We start from the raw sequence: 15,268 nt of genomic DNA, 5'->3' as shown, positions 1-15,268 counted from the left end.
TCTCACGTGGACTGTAACAAATATATACAACACACAATATAACAAATACACCTGCCTGTAATTTTCAAGCATTCCTGAAGACTTAAGGCTGATTTTTACTTCTGCGTCATGTAGGAACTGTGGACGAACCAGACAAATTAATCATTCAGATTATTCTTTCAAAACATATTTCTAATTCAGAATCAAGGTTCCGGCTCCAGCTCGTCTACAGAGAGAACCAATGCTGATTATTTTTACGACACCCTATGCTTCCTGATAGCAGGAGAAGTGACAAACCAAAGGGTCACCCAAGAAGATAAAGATTCTTTGATCACCAGATCAAAGAAACAGAGAGACAATGCAGACCCTTTTGTTTCCTTACTTTACAGAAAAACCAAAGAGACTGTTCTACAAATAAAACTGAATCAAAATTGTTCCAACAATTTTAATGGACTTATCAAACATCTTTTAAAGTCCCTGTAAAGTCAATTCTGAGAATTCTTTCTAAACACTTTATAAATGTTACAAATGTATTGCTGAAACACATTACAAAGTCTGTGAATTGTGTAATGCTTAATTGTGAAGTTAGAGCATTAAACAGTTTTTCACCAAGTGTCTGCTCAGGATTTTTTGGGCGGAGCTATAACGGGGGTCTGATGACGCACATCGTCCCCCGAGCATAGCCCCTCCCCTAACACTATATAACTGTCGATGACGCACCGAGCGTGGCACCGCATCTACAGCGGTTCACTCGCTCAATCTCGAGTGTCATTACAGTCATACAGCCCTTTGCACATTTAGCTAGTAATGCCTTCGTCACGCAAATGCATATTACATGGTTGTTATAATATACAATATGCTCGGTCTCCTTATTTAAATTTCCTAAAACGATGATATGAAGGATTCTAAAGTGATCGTTCTACACCAGATAATTTTACAAACTTTAATCAAACAGCTGGGATTCACAGATAATCCGCTGTTTTTGGTGAATGTGACTAAACAGACCTCGCCCCCCTCGCTGCAAAGTTCAACCAACGACTTTTGCCGCTTGAACTCCAGCTACAAAGAGACTTCCTTTCATTGTTCCACACGGACCTGACCCTGGACAAATCATCGACTTGGGAAACCCTTCTCTGCACGACGAGGGAAATTTCACATTTAAAGTCAACGCAAGCAAGTACCTCCAGATTAAAACTGAACTGGTGCATTTAAATTAATGATTCATGGTTCGTTCGGGTCTTTGAAATGCATTGATAGGAATTCTGTTAATCATATCACACTCTCTCTCTCTCAAATCTCTTTCTCTCTCATTTCCTTCTTACTGCAACGCATATGAATGTATGTGTGTGTGTGTATGTGCGTGTGTTCAGAGGTGGGTAGAGTATCCAAAAACTGTACTCAAGTAAAAGTACAAGTACTTATAGAAATATGTACTCAAAGTAAAAGTGAAAGTAATAATCTTAATAGTTACTTGAGTAAAAAAGTATCCAACGAAAATCTACTCAAGTAGCTAGTTACTAGTTACATTTTATATATATATATATATATATATATATATATATATATATATATATATATATATATATATATATATATATATAAACAATCAGCTTTAAAAACAATCAGCAACATTTTAAATTGAATTCTGAAAAGGACAGGAAGCCAGAGAAGAGAAGCTAAAATTGGAGTGATATGATCATATTTTTTTGCACTAGTTAACAGTCAAGCTGCTGCATTCTGGACCATCTGCAAACATGCCAATGAAGACTGAGGAAGGCCAAGGTACAGCGAATTACAATAGTCCAGCCGTGATGTGATAAATGTATGAATAACTTTCTCCAAATCTTGAAAGGAAAGTGTTGAAGTCTGGAAATGATTAAATGATTAAATACATATTAAATGCGTATAAAACGATATGCAGACCGCCCCTTGGGAAATCTGACCATAATGTAATTCATCTTTTGCCCAAATATAAGACTGTATAGTGAAGAGGGCAAATCCTGTTGTTAAGCAAATACATGTGTGGTCTGATAGATGTAAAGAGCAACTAAGGGACTGCTTTGAGGAAACTAATTGAGACTTTTTCTTTCAATTATATCAGGATGCTGATGAACTTACAGACACTATTACATCATATATTAAATTTTGTGAAGATGCTGTGTCTGAAACTAAAACTGTGAAATTTTTCCCAAATAACAAATCCTGGGTATCGAAACAGCTTAAAGGATGCCTTAATGAGAGGAAGTTTGCCTTCTGTTCTGGTAATATAGATCTATTGTGTGAGAAATGGAGACAGTTGAGGGGGAAAATTCTTAAAGCAAAATTTTATTATAAAAATAAGATAGAAGGTCAATTTTTAACTGGCAATGTAAAACAGGCATGGGAGGGATTAAATACATTAATGAGTAGGTCTAAAAAAACAGGATGATAGTTTTGTAAGTAAAAACCAAACTTTTTTATTAATGATCTGAATAACTTTTATGGCAGATTTGAAACAGATTTGAAAGGACGGTAGGACAGAATGTGATGTGATATGCAGTAATCTCCCTGTAGAAACATCAATAGTTATCAATGAGGCTGATTTTACTGCAAGCCTTAGAAAATTGAAGCCACACAAAACCACTGACCAAGATGGTTTAAAAGCCAGACTTCTTAAAGATTGTGCTCCTCAATTAAAAGTTTTTACAAGGCTATTTCAGATTTTAGATACTTGTACAGTGCCAAAATTATGGAAATATTCAATAATAAGGCCTGTGGCAAAAAAGCCTGGTGCGAGTATATTAAATGACTTTCAGCCTATTGCAATAACTTCCATACTATGTAAAACTATGGAGCAATCTTGGTTAACCACCTAACTTCAACTGTGGCCTCGAGGTTAGATCCACTTCAGTTTGCATATAAGAGTAACAGAGGCACAGATGATGCTGTACAGACCCTGCTAAACACAGTTACAAAACATCTTATGAATCCCAAAGCATATGTTAGAATTTTATTTGTGGACTTCACATCGGCTTTTAATTCAATGAAGACACACATTCTCTTAAAAAGGCTTGTTGATCTTGATGTTAATACAGGGTTAGTTTAATGGTGTAGTGATTTTTACTTTGTCCATCCAAGGACGCAAAGTAAAATAGGGATTGGTACTCATGTCACTGCTGACGTTGTAATTTTTGGATCACACGTCTCTTAAGGTGTGGTTATGAGTACATCAGATGACCACTTCCCCCTTTTTCCCTTGTTCAGGGCACCAGTCAAGGTCTGTTACCTTGGCAGTATGAGAACACTCCCAACAGGGGCTTTCATTAAAGTGGTCAGCTGATTTATCTGAAAAATTTGTGAGATCGCTAACTTGTAGAGCCTTTTCTGTATTATCAGCACAAGGAAGACACAAGTGTAATAAAATAAATTTTATTAACAAAAGATAAACAAGAATAACTAACACAACTACTAAATGAATACTATGAATGATAAAGGAATAAAGTGCATAAGATACATAGAATAGAAGTGATTAAGTTGGGTGTGGCTATGGAAGAGTTACGTTATCTTATGGAAAGATAAACTGTTTCTCTGAAAATAATAAGGTGGAGAACCTTATTATGCACCAAACAAATAAACGAGAGATTATTTGTTGACTAACATCAGCTATATTACATCTAATGGAAATTATGAAATTATATACTGATAATATACAACAATGCCAAGGTCTCTGGAAAGAGGTTTGGTTAAGTGATGTTTACGTTCCACTTGGTTGAGTCCGATGACAGTGACGTCTTCCCCTGGTTGTGCTGGGTGACAATGCAGTGGGGAGAGGAGCCAGAATCTGTTTCAACAGTCTTGAACACGAAGCTCTGTGGGATGCTGATCTCCTGGAGCACAAAAGGGTCCTAAAATCTGGAACACGCAGATGAGGCCCTGGTGTAGGTGCAGAAGGTCCTTAACAATCTGGAACACGCAGACGAAGGTACCTTGAAGTGAAGGTTTGCTCTCCTGAGCTTAACCTTGTTGCAGATGTCGTCACTGTCTCACTGGACAGAAACTCTGAACGTAGTGTTTGTTGATGTCTCTTTCCTCACAAGCTGGAGGCTTAGAACGTAGTCGTCTCTGTTGCTGCCTCACAAGCTGTAGACTCAGATCATGGGATCGGTTGTTGTCTCTCTGGATGGACCAGAGGCTCAGAACGGTGTTGTTGTGTCTATCCTCGTGCAGGACAGACTCAGAACAGTGTATCTGTTGTGTCTCAGCTTCGCAAGCCGGGACTCAGAACAAGGAGTGTCTGTTGAAAGGGTACCTTTATCCCTTTCCGATGAGGAGGAGATTGCAATTTGGCGCTTCTCCATTCGAGTGCTGTGATTGGCTGCTGGCATCAGAGGGGACACACAAAGTGTGTCCCACCCTTCTCTCCCCTGTGGAACTCATTTGCACAAAGTTGGCACAAAGTTTTTCTAGGCTTGATTTTTTACAAAGCACAAAGTTGGAAGTCTTTACAGTGTCTTTAAAGTTTACCAATGCATTTCTCACTTTCCAAACAAATAGAGACTAAACATGATGGAAAAAGATTGAACTGTCATTCAATTGTACATTAACAGCTGAATTTGTATCAGATGTTGCACTACAAATAGCTGTCACTGAGAATACTTATTTCTGTGAATAAGTATCAAATGGATGTGTAGTTTGCATCAATTCTAAGGTTTTCAAACATAGTTTTGAATGGATTTGGATGGATCTTTTGATCTCTCTTTGTTTCACCCATTGCTGCTAAGGTCCAGAGGAATTTTTATGGCGGGTCTGTGGCCAACCTCAGGAGGTAGTCTCTAGATGGGTGAAGGGCAGAAACTGCCTGTGGACCAATGAGAAGTCCTGTCCTTCCCAGGCTTGGTACAAGAGGTCTTCTTCTTGCCCTCTAAGAGAGGTCTGGATGTTGTCCTTACATCTTTATCTGATGGCGTTGGACAGTTTGTTTGTGTTAGTCCACCAAGATCCAATCAAAATGTCGCAAACATTTGTCCGCTGTTACGGACAGAGAGGGGCCCGTCCATAAACTGGGCCCTAGAATGTGCTGTTCACTACAATGGATTAGAAACTTTCTTTCCTGCCGTCCACAGAGGGTCTGTGTCAGAGGTATTATGTCAGACGTCCTCACTTTAAGCACAGGTTGCCCACAAGGCTGTGTTATTTCTCCTGTGCTCTTTTCTTTATTTACAAACAAGTTTTTGGTTCAGGAAGAACATTTTAGATGATTAAAATATGCAGATGATATGGCCTTAGTTGGCCTACTGGACAAAACTAACTCTCTGTATGATGTTGCCTATTTGTCTCACACTAAGGCCCTTGAAACTTGGTGTCATTTTAGCCAATTAGAAATTAATGTTGTGAAGACAAAATGATTAATTATGTGTAAAAAAAGAGATATGACAATCCAGACAATTTCACTTGTTGGTCAACAAGTTGAAATTGTGGAGAATTTTAAATATCTCGGCTCAATCCTGGACTCACAGGTGAGTTTTGTCGATGCCTCTGAGTATATCTTTAAAAGATGTTCACAGCAATTATTTCTTCTAAGACAACTTAGTGGCCTTGGAGTTAGTCAGCATATTTTAGAACTTGTTTACAAATCTATTGTGGAGAGTGTACCGTCTTATCATATCCCTGCCTGGTATGAACATTTAAACTGCAGATCTAGGAATAAGCTCACCAGAATTGTGTCAATGGCAAGCAAAAGTTGGCAGACCACAGAAGCCCCTAGGACAACTTTATGTTGAAAGGGCAAGGAATGAAGGCGAGAGTGCAGATAGTTCTCAGCCTCTCTTTAGCCAATTTGAGCCCCTGAGATCAGGTAGGTGCTACAGAATACCTCGTGAACAAAAATGTGTTCAAGCGATCATTTATTCCAAATGCTATTAAAATTCTTAACTCCGCAAGTGTTTGACAAATGAAATGACATGGCATGAAATGTGAATTTGTCTGTTTTCTTGTTCTGTTTTTGCTGTTTTTTAAAGCAGAACTCAGTAAGATGAAGGTTCCTTCAGTGAATCACACTGTCGTAAATACTCCAAGCACAGCTCTGGACTACAACGACTACAATGCAATAAATAACTAATTACCTTGATTCCAAAGCTACTACTTCTTCTCCCAGTGGCTGAACACCAAGACCTTCATTTGAACCATATCTAAGGTTGAAATATAAATAAAATGAATGTCAAAATTAATTCCTAAAGTCATAATTTGTAAATGTAGTTGGGAAACATGCTGCTTACGATCCGACTCTTCTGTGATGCAAGACACTGGTATCTGTGGTTGTCTTTGCTGTCCCTTGCTTGGCGTAGAAGTTGTTTTCCAACGTTTGTAACTAAAAAAAAAGTAATGCAGTCTTATTACAGCACATTGTCAATAGTATGTAAATCTTTCAAAAGGAAATGAATATTCAATTTGGACAACAGTCAGGACCAATGCATGCCTTGGCATTAGCTTTGAAATCTTGCATTGGTCTAAAGTGAAGCCAGTCACTGATGCAATGTAAACAATATTCTGGGAATTTACTGTACTATTGAAACTATCGGTTGAACTGCAGTTGTCTCACATAAAGCCCATACATGACAAATAGAGAAACACTCATCAATCCCACCACGTAGTAACATAGCGGGCGAATTAGCATGCTTGCTTCTCTGCGAGCCGATAAGCTAAATACATGCCACATAACAGTGGCTATATCTCGATGGACATGAAATAACAATAGATCTAATGGAAACAGTAAGAAAATAAAGTTGTTTGGCAAGGTTACTTACAAGTTCAACAACATAAAATCCACGTCGGAATCGGTTTGAAGTCCTTCGCTCTGTTTCAGTTGACGCCATTCCGTAAAAGCTGGTCCAAGGTTGACTCGAGAATGAGCTCTCTCTTGGTCTAGTTGACGTTTTCTCTTCCTAGAATCTTCGGTCAATGGTTTCCTGTTTTTTTAGTGGCTCCTGATGATGAAATGTCGTTTTAGTATGATCGTGAGGTCGCTATGTGTATATTGAATTACCGTAAAGCATTTTGTCACTCTCGCGTGAACGTGAGACGAGATTGTGTCGGGTCGGCGCAGCTCAACTTGCAAGTGCTGTTTTCTGGCGTAGACGTGCCAGAGGGGGTTAGTGCACGGTTCAAACACACCACTACAAGTCAATTAACCATTGTAAGGACTTAGAAAACTATTTATGAAGGTAAAAAAGTTACTTGTGCTGGTGAGCCAAATACAATTTTTCACCTTGGTGGACAATAAAGATATACAATATAATACAATACAAATTCTCAGTTGATAGAAGCTGTTTTTAACAACTGAGCTAATTTGTTTTTCCAAGACAAAGCTCAGAGTCAAAGATAACACCTAAATTTTTTGCATGTGACGCATTTTTTTCCGTTTCCATTGTCAAAAGTACCGTACCGTACCGTACCGTACCGTACCACTTTTTTTGGACCCTTTCGTTGGGGTACCAAGCACAACAGTACCGTACCAAAAGGGTGGAGCTACACTCTGCAGAACGTTGATTGGTTGACAGAGAATCGTCACTTGCGTGTGCTACAAAGGGAATGACAACACAAGAGGCGCACAAATGTGGTTCAGACAACGCGTGCATTAATTATCTTCACTTCATGTAGGCTATATAACAAAACAAAATATAAAACACAACCCTGCCTCTTTTCGTTTTTATTTAAAAAATATGAAACCTATTAATGTGTGGTTCAGGCAATATGTGCATATGTACTCTGATTCTGCACTGTATGTAGCCTATAATAAAATGAAATAAGACAAAACAACCTTCTCTTTTTGTTAAACGTCAGTTTTAATTATCAATAATAACCATTATAAATAAAATATGAGAAGCTATACAATAAGAAATAAAGACAAGCAAACAATTCAGTCAAATGTACAGCGCACTACAACAGTAAAGTTAAATAAATATATAAAGTTATAAAACTTCATTTTCCCCTCGGCCAAAACGATTTGCCCGGGAACAAATTATATATTCATGAGACCAAAGATTGCCCGTTATACACAAGATGAATGATATCTTGTTTTTAACCATTACAGAGACATCAGAGCCAGCGGCGAATGTCAGAAGGACTAGCCGAGGTACAGCTGCTCTCGGCTGGGTACATGAGCACAGAGCGCCCGGTGATCGTCTGGATCTCACAACTCCGACAACGTCAGATCAAATTTTCGAATAGGCGCTATCTTTATAAATTAACCACAGATTTGAGATTTAAACAACTACATACTCGCCTGAAAAACTTTTAAAACTACATTTCATGACACAGTAAAATAGTTTTTAAATTACGTGGGGTTTCTCCTCCGCTTGCTGATAGGTGCTACGGTATGGACGTCTGAACTTTGCGATCTTGGTATTCTGAAACGCCGAATGCAAAGCTCGTCTTCTTTTTGTGACAGACAGCCTCAAGCCGAGAAGCAAGAACAAGATCTGCTGTAGTATGTCCTCCATTGTTGTTTACTATATCGTTTTCTTCTTCGCGCGAGAATGACGTCGATCACTATTTTCTGGCTACACAACGCAAGCCTGATCAAGGTGTACCGCTCCGAACTGTACCGAACCGAACCGTACCGCTCAGTGGAAACGAGGCATAAGTAATCTAATTTCTGTTTTTGGAGGGTCCAAAAATAATCACCTCAGTTTTCTCATTGTTAAGCTGGAGGAAATCATTTGCCATCCAGCATTTAATATTCTCAAGACAGTCCATGAGAGGCTGCAGAGAATCTCTAGTTTTCAATGGAAAGTACAACTGAGAATCATCAGCATAGAAATGAAAATAAATTTTGTATTTTCTAATTATGTTGCCAAGCGGAAGCATATACAAATTAAAGAGTAATGGCCCCAATGTTCCAATGTTTTCTTATGTTCCAGAAAATACTGTATCTATAAAAAGCATTTTAAAATGCTTGAATATGTGCCACACTTACTACTGCCAGCTGGTGGCAGGATAACAATTGATGAACAACAATTGATCAGCTCCCATAACCAAACATACAACCCCAACATAAAATGTGATGCCGTTGAAATTTCTCCTTTGGAAATGGATTTGTATACGTTGCATAGTTAAGATATCTCCAGAAGGGGGACTGGGGCTGTGTGGTGCAGTTTGAGGTGTCTTGGCAAAAGGGGAGATTGAAACTTTGTGTATCAGTTTGAAGTGCCTTTACAGGTAGAGTTAGACAGCGGTCCTGATGTGTGAAGGAGATCCATTTAGATCCACTCTGATGGACAACACAAAACTCCCTCAAACATTATTTCTGTTTCTTATGCATTACATTTTTATTATTATGTATTTGACTCTTCTTTATGTAAAGCACAAAGAATTACCATTGTGTTTTAAATGTGCTATACAAATTGCCTTGCCTTGCCTAATTCAACTCAAATTGTGGGACTCGTGTATTAAAGAAATTCAATGCACACAGACTGAAGTACTTTAAGTCTTTGGTTCTTTTAATTGTGATGATTTTGGCTCACATTTAAAGGGGCTCTATGTAAGATTTTTACTTTAATAAAGCATAAAAATACCTCAATATGTTTGAACAGAAGAAGGGATGTTTTGAAAAAAAAATTTTTTTTTATTTTGTTAAAAACTACAGTGGAGCTATATACTATTTTTTGGCAGCTGTTACAGAAACTTTTTTACAAAAAATCTTTTGATTTAACCTTGAGATTTGAAGTATTAGCTTAGATATTTGCACCACTATTTACAATGACAATAATAATTCTTAATTTCTGATAGAAATGCAAAATCAATTGGTAGTTATTAATAGAATAACGAGACACAAACCTTTACATTCAATCGTGTTTGGCCCCATTTATTTTTGATCACAGTGCATACACGTACAAACTTTTAGTCCAAAAGTGCGCACATTTGTAGAAATACACTTTTACCTCATATTTCATTAGATAGAATATAAGCCGGGCGTACGCAGGGTTTCATAATTACCAAGGTCAGAAAATGTTGTTTGTTTGGGGGTACGGGGGCAGGGTCCCCTAGAAAATTTAGATTTCCCTGGTGGGTGGTTCAGTGTTTTTTTTTTTCTAGGCTTGATTGTGTTTTTGGGGCACAGTTTAACATGTCTTAATGCTTCGTTTTTTTAAAAAAGCCATATTTTCCATATATTTTACCTTTATTCTACACCTCTTTTTCCAATGTCATTTGAACGGCTCGTTTGACTTCCTGCTTCTATGAAGCCACTCCCTCCGACATACTCAATGTGCTCAGATTGGTTGGCAGGTTGGTAGCTGGCCCAGTGTATCGTGATTCGCTGAAGCGTCCGGAAACGCCACGCCCCTAACCATTTGTTGTTACCAGAGCCGTTACATGTGCTTCAGTCGAAATGTAAATAATGGCGTCTATATTGCTGTATCAAATTGAGCCGAATCAGACCCAGATGAAGAGGGTCAAGCAGAACCTCTGCAATCACGGCTTTTAAAGGACGTTTATGAATGCATTTCATTTAACTCATCCATTGTGAAGACATCATCAACACAACAGCCAGTAGCACAGTTCCCCAACAGACCGTTCATACTGGTGTGATGAATACGATCCTCAACTGGACACGACCACAACGCAGCCCTGAAGTATCAACAGAGATCGAGTCAAATAGATCATCCATTGTGAAGGCCTCATCGAAACGACAGCCAGTAGCACAGTTCCTCAACAAACCATCCATACCGGTGTGATGAATATGATCCTCAACTGGATGGAACTGAAATAAACACTTTGATTGTTGCGATCCTATCAGACTTATGATAGCAACCTGATTCGTAACAAAGCACTGTTCGCCAGAGGAGAACTGGCCCCCGACCTGTTTGCCACCTGATGGAGTTTGGGTTCCTTGCCGCTGTCGCCTTTGGCTTGCTTAGTTGGGGACACTCGACATTTGACTTGACATTTGATATTCAACAGTATTCTTGACATTTATTCAACAGTGCTTCTGATCTGCCTGCATTGACACTATTCTTTAAGAGCTGCTGTGCAGCCAAAATTATGTACCAGTTAACACTGTAAAGCTGCTTTGACACAATCTGCATTGTAAAAAGTGCTATATAAATAAAGGTGACATGACTTAGCATTTGCGTCAAAATGTTTAGATATGCTGTCACTGCTGTTTGTTAGCTTTCAATATACAGTTTTGTCCTGATTAAAGCTTTACTGTAGCCGAATACATAACTGAGTAGTCACATTTTTGTAAAGGTAGCGTTTAATTTATAGCATGAACAACTGTTTGTCTATGAACATAGAAGTTTGTTGGTGTTTGTAGAATTTAGCTAACTGGCTAGCAGAGCAAAAACACATTGGTCTTTGTTTACGTCCTTGATGCAACCAAAAAAAATAGCAACAGAACTATACGTTTAAAAGACATGTACAAACAATAAAACGTACTTACAGTTTGGGCCAATAAACCGCAGCTTCTGCTTTTAAAGTGGGGACTGCTTCTTTCAGTAATAGCCTTTGTGCAAATACAGCATTGAACACATGTAGATTCTGGAAACTGTCTTCAGTGTCGCATCCAGTGTAGAAAATATCACAGATTATAATGGGTTCTGTATCTTTTGTTGCGCCGCTCGCGTCCAGTGTACACAACTCTTCTGCTTCCATATGCTACGCCATATGGTCTCGGCCACTTTGTTGCGTGTTCCCAGGGGTGTGTTTTACAGGGTTTATGATGTCACCAACCCGGGAAGAAGCTTGTTGTAGTCCAAACCAGTCGTTTTTGTAGGCATTAAACTAACTTTGAATCACTAGGCCATAGGGAAAATTGAGGCCACGCCTCAATTTATAGACAATGTTCTATAAATGAACATGCACCCCAGGACATTGTGCGTATGATTATAACTGTCTTGTAAAGTGTCTTTTGTTTTGTATTTTTTTATGCATGTCTTATGTTCGAACTACTAGTTCATGTAACCTCACATATATTGTGTCTCCAATCAAATTAATGCTCATTTCATGAGTTACACTTTCATGTATAACTTCCTCATAGGATGCATTTTGTGTTTGCTGTATTAACTGGAGTATAAATGAACACAATCCCAGGCCCAGTTTAATCATGCTTAAAAACAAGAGCCATAAACTCCCCCACAGAGGAATTTACTTATTGATCAGGTTGACCCTAAAAGGTGTAACTTCTCCCAGACTTTAAATAGTGACACACAGCTCCCCCTCCCTCTCTCTTGCCTCCTCCAGCCAACACTCCACATCTGTTGGGTGCTTCCCGTCCAAGCCTCAACCTGCACCCCATGTGCTTACCTAGAAGAGAGAAAGAACTCTTCCCTACTACAAGAGTCAAACTAACCATGCAAGTTTGTCATTAGTTTCTTCATTCAGCACAGGAGAAATCCATGACTTACGAGTGAACGCTGACGCTATTAGCTGCCACTGCTCAGAGAGGGCATTTAAAAACTTTCTAGTACTTCTAAATTTTCCTACACTTGAATGAATGAATGAATGAATGAATGCATTTATGATCTGTTTTAAACTATTTTAAGGAGTCACTATGACTTGTGTGTCCATGCTCTTTCCAGGTCCAAGCTAATGCCCAAGTGGGAGTACCAGCTGAAGTAAAGAGCAAAACAGGGCCAATAAATTACACTGTGTGCTGAGACATCCCATCTAAAACTGATGTATTTAACGTGGTTAATCTGAAGTGTTATTATGGACACTTTATTAGGGATTTATTATATATGTCAGCTGTCTGGGAATAAACGTGTTCCCCTGTCTTTCTGTTGCCCCGTCAAGTGTTTGTTTTCCATTTTTTTTGTCTCGCAATAGTTCCGCCACAACGCATCAGAGAATCCCTATGATGTAATCAGGATCATGACATTTTCCATAAAAGAAGGGGATTTACCGTCGTTCTGGAGCAACACTCAAAATGCTCTCTTTGGATAATTAAACACGATTGTGCCATTCTCACTCCCTGTTTTTGTCTGTAACTGTTTTTTTATCCTTGTGGAAATATCCAACCTGGTGGCATTATTTTGCCTTGGACTTCGTCACAGGACAGTGTTGTTCCTCAACATGCTCCCAAACTCAAAACGACTTAAAAGGACAATCTTGCACACACACATACAGTGGTGTGAAAAAAGTACTTGCCCCCTTCCTGATTTTTTAATTTTTTTTTAATTTAATGTTTTAGATCATCAAACAAATATAAGTATTAATCAAAGATAACACAAACACAACATGCAGTATTTAAATGAAGGTTTTTATTATGAAGGGAAAGCAAAATCCAAACCCACATGGCCCTGTGTGAAAAAGTGCTTGCCCCCTAAACCTAATAACTGGTTGGACCACCCTTAGCAGCAACAACTGCAATCAAGCGTTTGTGATAACTTGCAATGAGTCTGTTACAGCGCTGTGGAGGAATTTTGGCCCACTCATCTTTGCAGAATTGTTGCAATTCAGCCACATTGGAGGGTTTTCGAGCATGAACCGCCTTTTTAAGGTCATGCCACAGCATCTCAATAGGATTGAGGTCAGGACTTTGGCTAGGCCACTCCAAAGTCTTCATTTTGTTTTTCTTCAGCCATTAAGAGGTGGACTTGCTGGTGTGTTTTGGATCATTGTTCTGCTGCAGAACCCAAGTTCACTTCAGCTTGAGGTCACAAACAGATGGCCGGACATTGTCCTTCAGGATTTTTTGGTAGACAGCAGAATTCATGGTTCAATTTATCACAGCAAGTGTTCCAGATCTTGAAGCAGCAAAACAGCCCCAGACCATCACACTACCACCTCCATATTTTATTGTTGATATGATGTTGTTTTTCTGAAATGCTGTGTTACTTTTACGCCAGATGTAATGGGACACACACCTTCCAAAAAGTTCAACTTTTGTCTCGTCAGTCCACAGAGTATTTTTCCAAAAGTCTTGGGGATCATCAAGATGTTTTCTGGCAAAACTGAGACGAGCCTTCATGTTCTTTTTGCTCAGCAGCAGTTTTTGTCTTGGAACTCTGCCATGCAGGCCATTTTTGCCCCGTCTCTTTCTTATGGTGGAGTCATGAACACTGACCTTAAAGGCACTCTAAGTGATCCTGGGTGGAGAAACTTTCTGTTGACGTTCTTAGTGTTGTCAAACAAAACAGAGGCTAGCTAGACCCTCCCTCCTCCTCCTCCTCCTCCTCCTCTCCCTCCCCTCCGTGCTTCTTGAAACAGTCATGAACGCGCATTTAAAATCATTCTTGTCGGTTATTGGCTGGAGCATTTTTATTATGTTTCGTGGTCCAGGCTGCACCAGTTTGTATTTGTTGCCGTTTTTGGAGCTTGTGGCGACTACAGAGACCGCATTTTTTTTACAGTGTGTTTAGGGGACAGGCAGCTAGCAGATAGTGAGTTGATGTTTGCTGCATGTTTTGGCCTAAAAACGCGTGAGATCACTTAGAGCACCTTTAACTAAGGCAAGTGAAGCCTGCAGTTCTTTGGATGTTGTTGTGGGGTGTTTTGTGACCTCTTGGATGAGTCGTCGCTGTGCTCTTGGGGTAATTTTGGTCGGCCGGCCACTCCTGGGAAGGTTCGCCACTGTTCCATGTTTTCGCCATTTGTGGATAATGGCTCTCAATGTGGTTCGCTGGAGTCCCAAAGCTTTAGAAATGGCTTTATATCCTTTGACTGATGGATCTCAATTACTTTCATTCTCATTAGTTCCTGAATTTCTTTGGATCTCAACATGATATGTAGCTTTTGAGGATCTTTTGGTCTACTTCACTTTGTCAGGCAGGTCCTATTTAAGTGATTGTGAATAGGTGTGGCACTAATCAGGCCTGGATGTGGCTAGAGAAACTGAACTCATGTGTGATAAACCATAGTTATGTTTTAACAGCGGAGGCATGCACTTTTTCACACAGGGCCATGTGGGTTTGGATTTTGTTTTCCCTTCATAATAAAAACTGCATGTTGTGTTTACTTGTGTTATTTTTGTGTGACGTGACAAACATGCAAAAAAATAAAATCAGGAAGGGGGCAAGCACTTTCTCACACCACTGTATACATTTTTATATATTGTTTTTCTGTTTCTTCTTGTATAATACACTCTGGGTTGGCATTTATTCTTTGTTTTGTGGTTATTTGTTGTATCTGCACTCATTAAAAGTTTTAAGAGGGAAAATAAACTTTATTTGTGTAGCCTGCCTTATTTAGGCAGAGTGTTACAGTATTTACTGCATGTATAGTTATTATGAAACGAACTATAAAACACAGTTCTTCCACTTTTCATTTCCATTTTAAAAATATTAAACATATGTGGCAATATGTGCATATA

General features: G+C 39.0%; 1 protein-coding gene across 1 annotated transcript in view; it reads left to right on the top strand.

Annotated features, from left to right (window-relative positions):
* LOC125244357 (gastrula zinc finger protein XlCGF57.1-like) overlaps nucleotides 1–15,268 on the top strand; it is a 213,091-nt gene that overhangs the window by 156,094 nt on the left and 41,729 nt on the right. The gene's annotated exons all lie outside the window — the stretch shown is intronic.

The sequence above is a fragment of the Megalobrama amblycephala genome, linkage group LG1, assembly GCF_018812025.1.
Source record: "Megalobrama amblycephala isolate DHTTF-2021 linkage group LG1, ASM1881202v1, whole genome shotgun sequence".
NCBI lineage: Eukaryota > Metazoa > Chordata > Actinopteri > Cypriniformes > Xenocyprididae > Megalobrama > Megalobrama amblycephala.
This window is presented reverse-complemented; position numbering and strand designations above follow the sequence as displayed.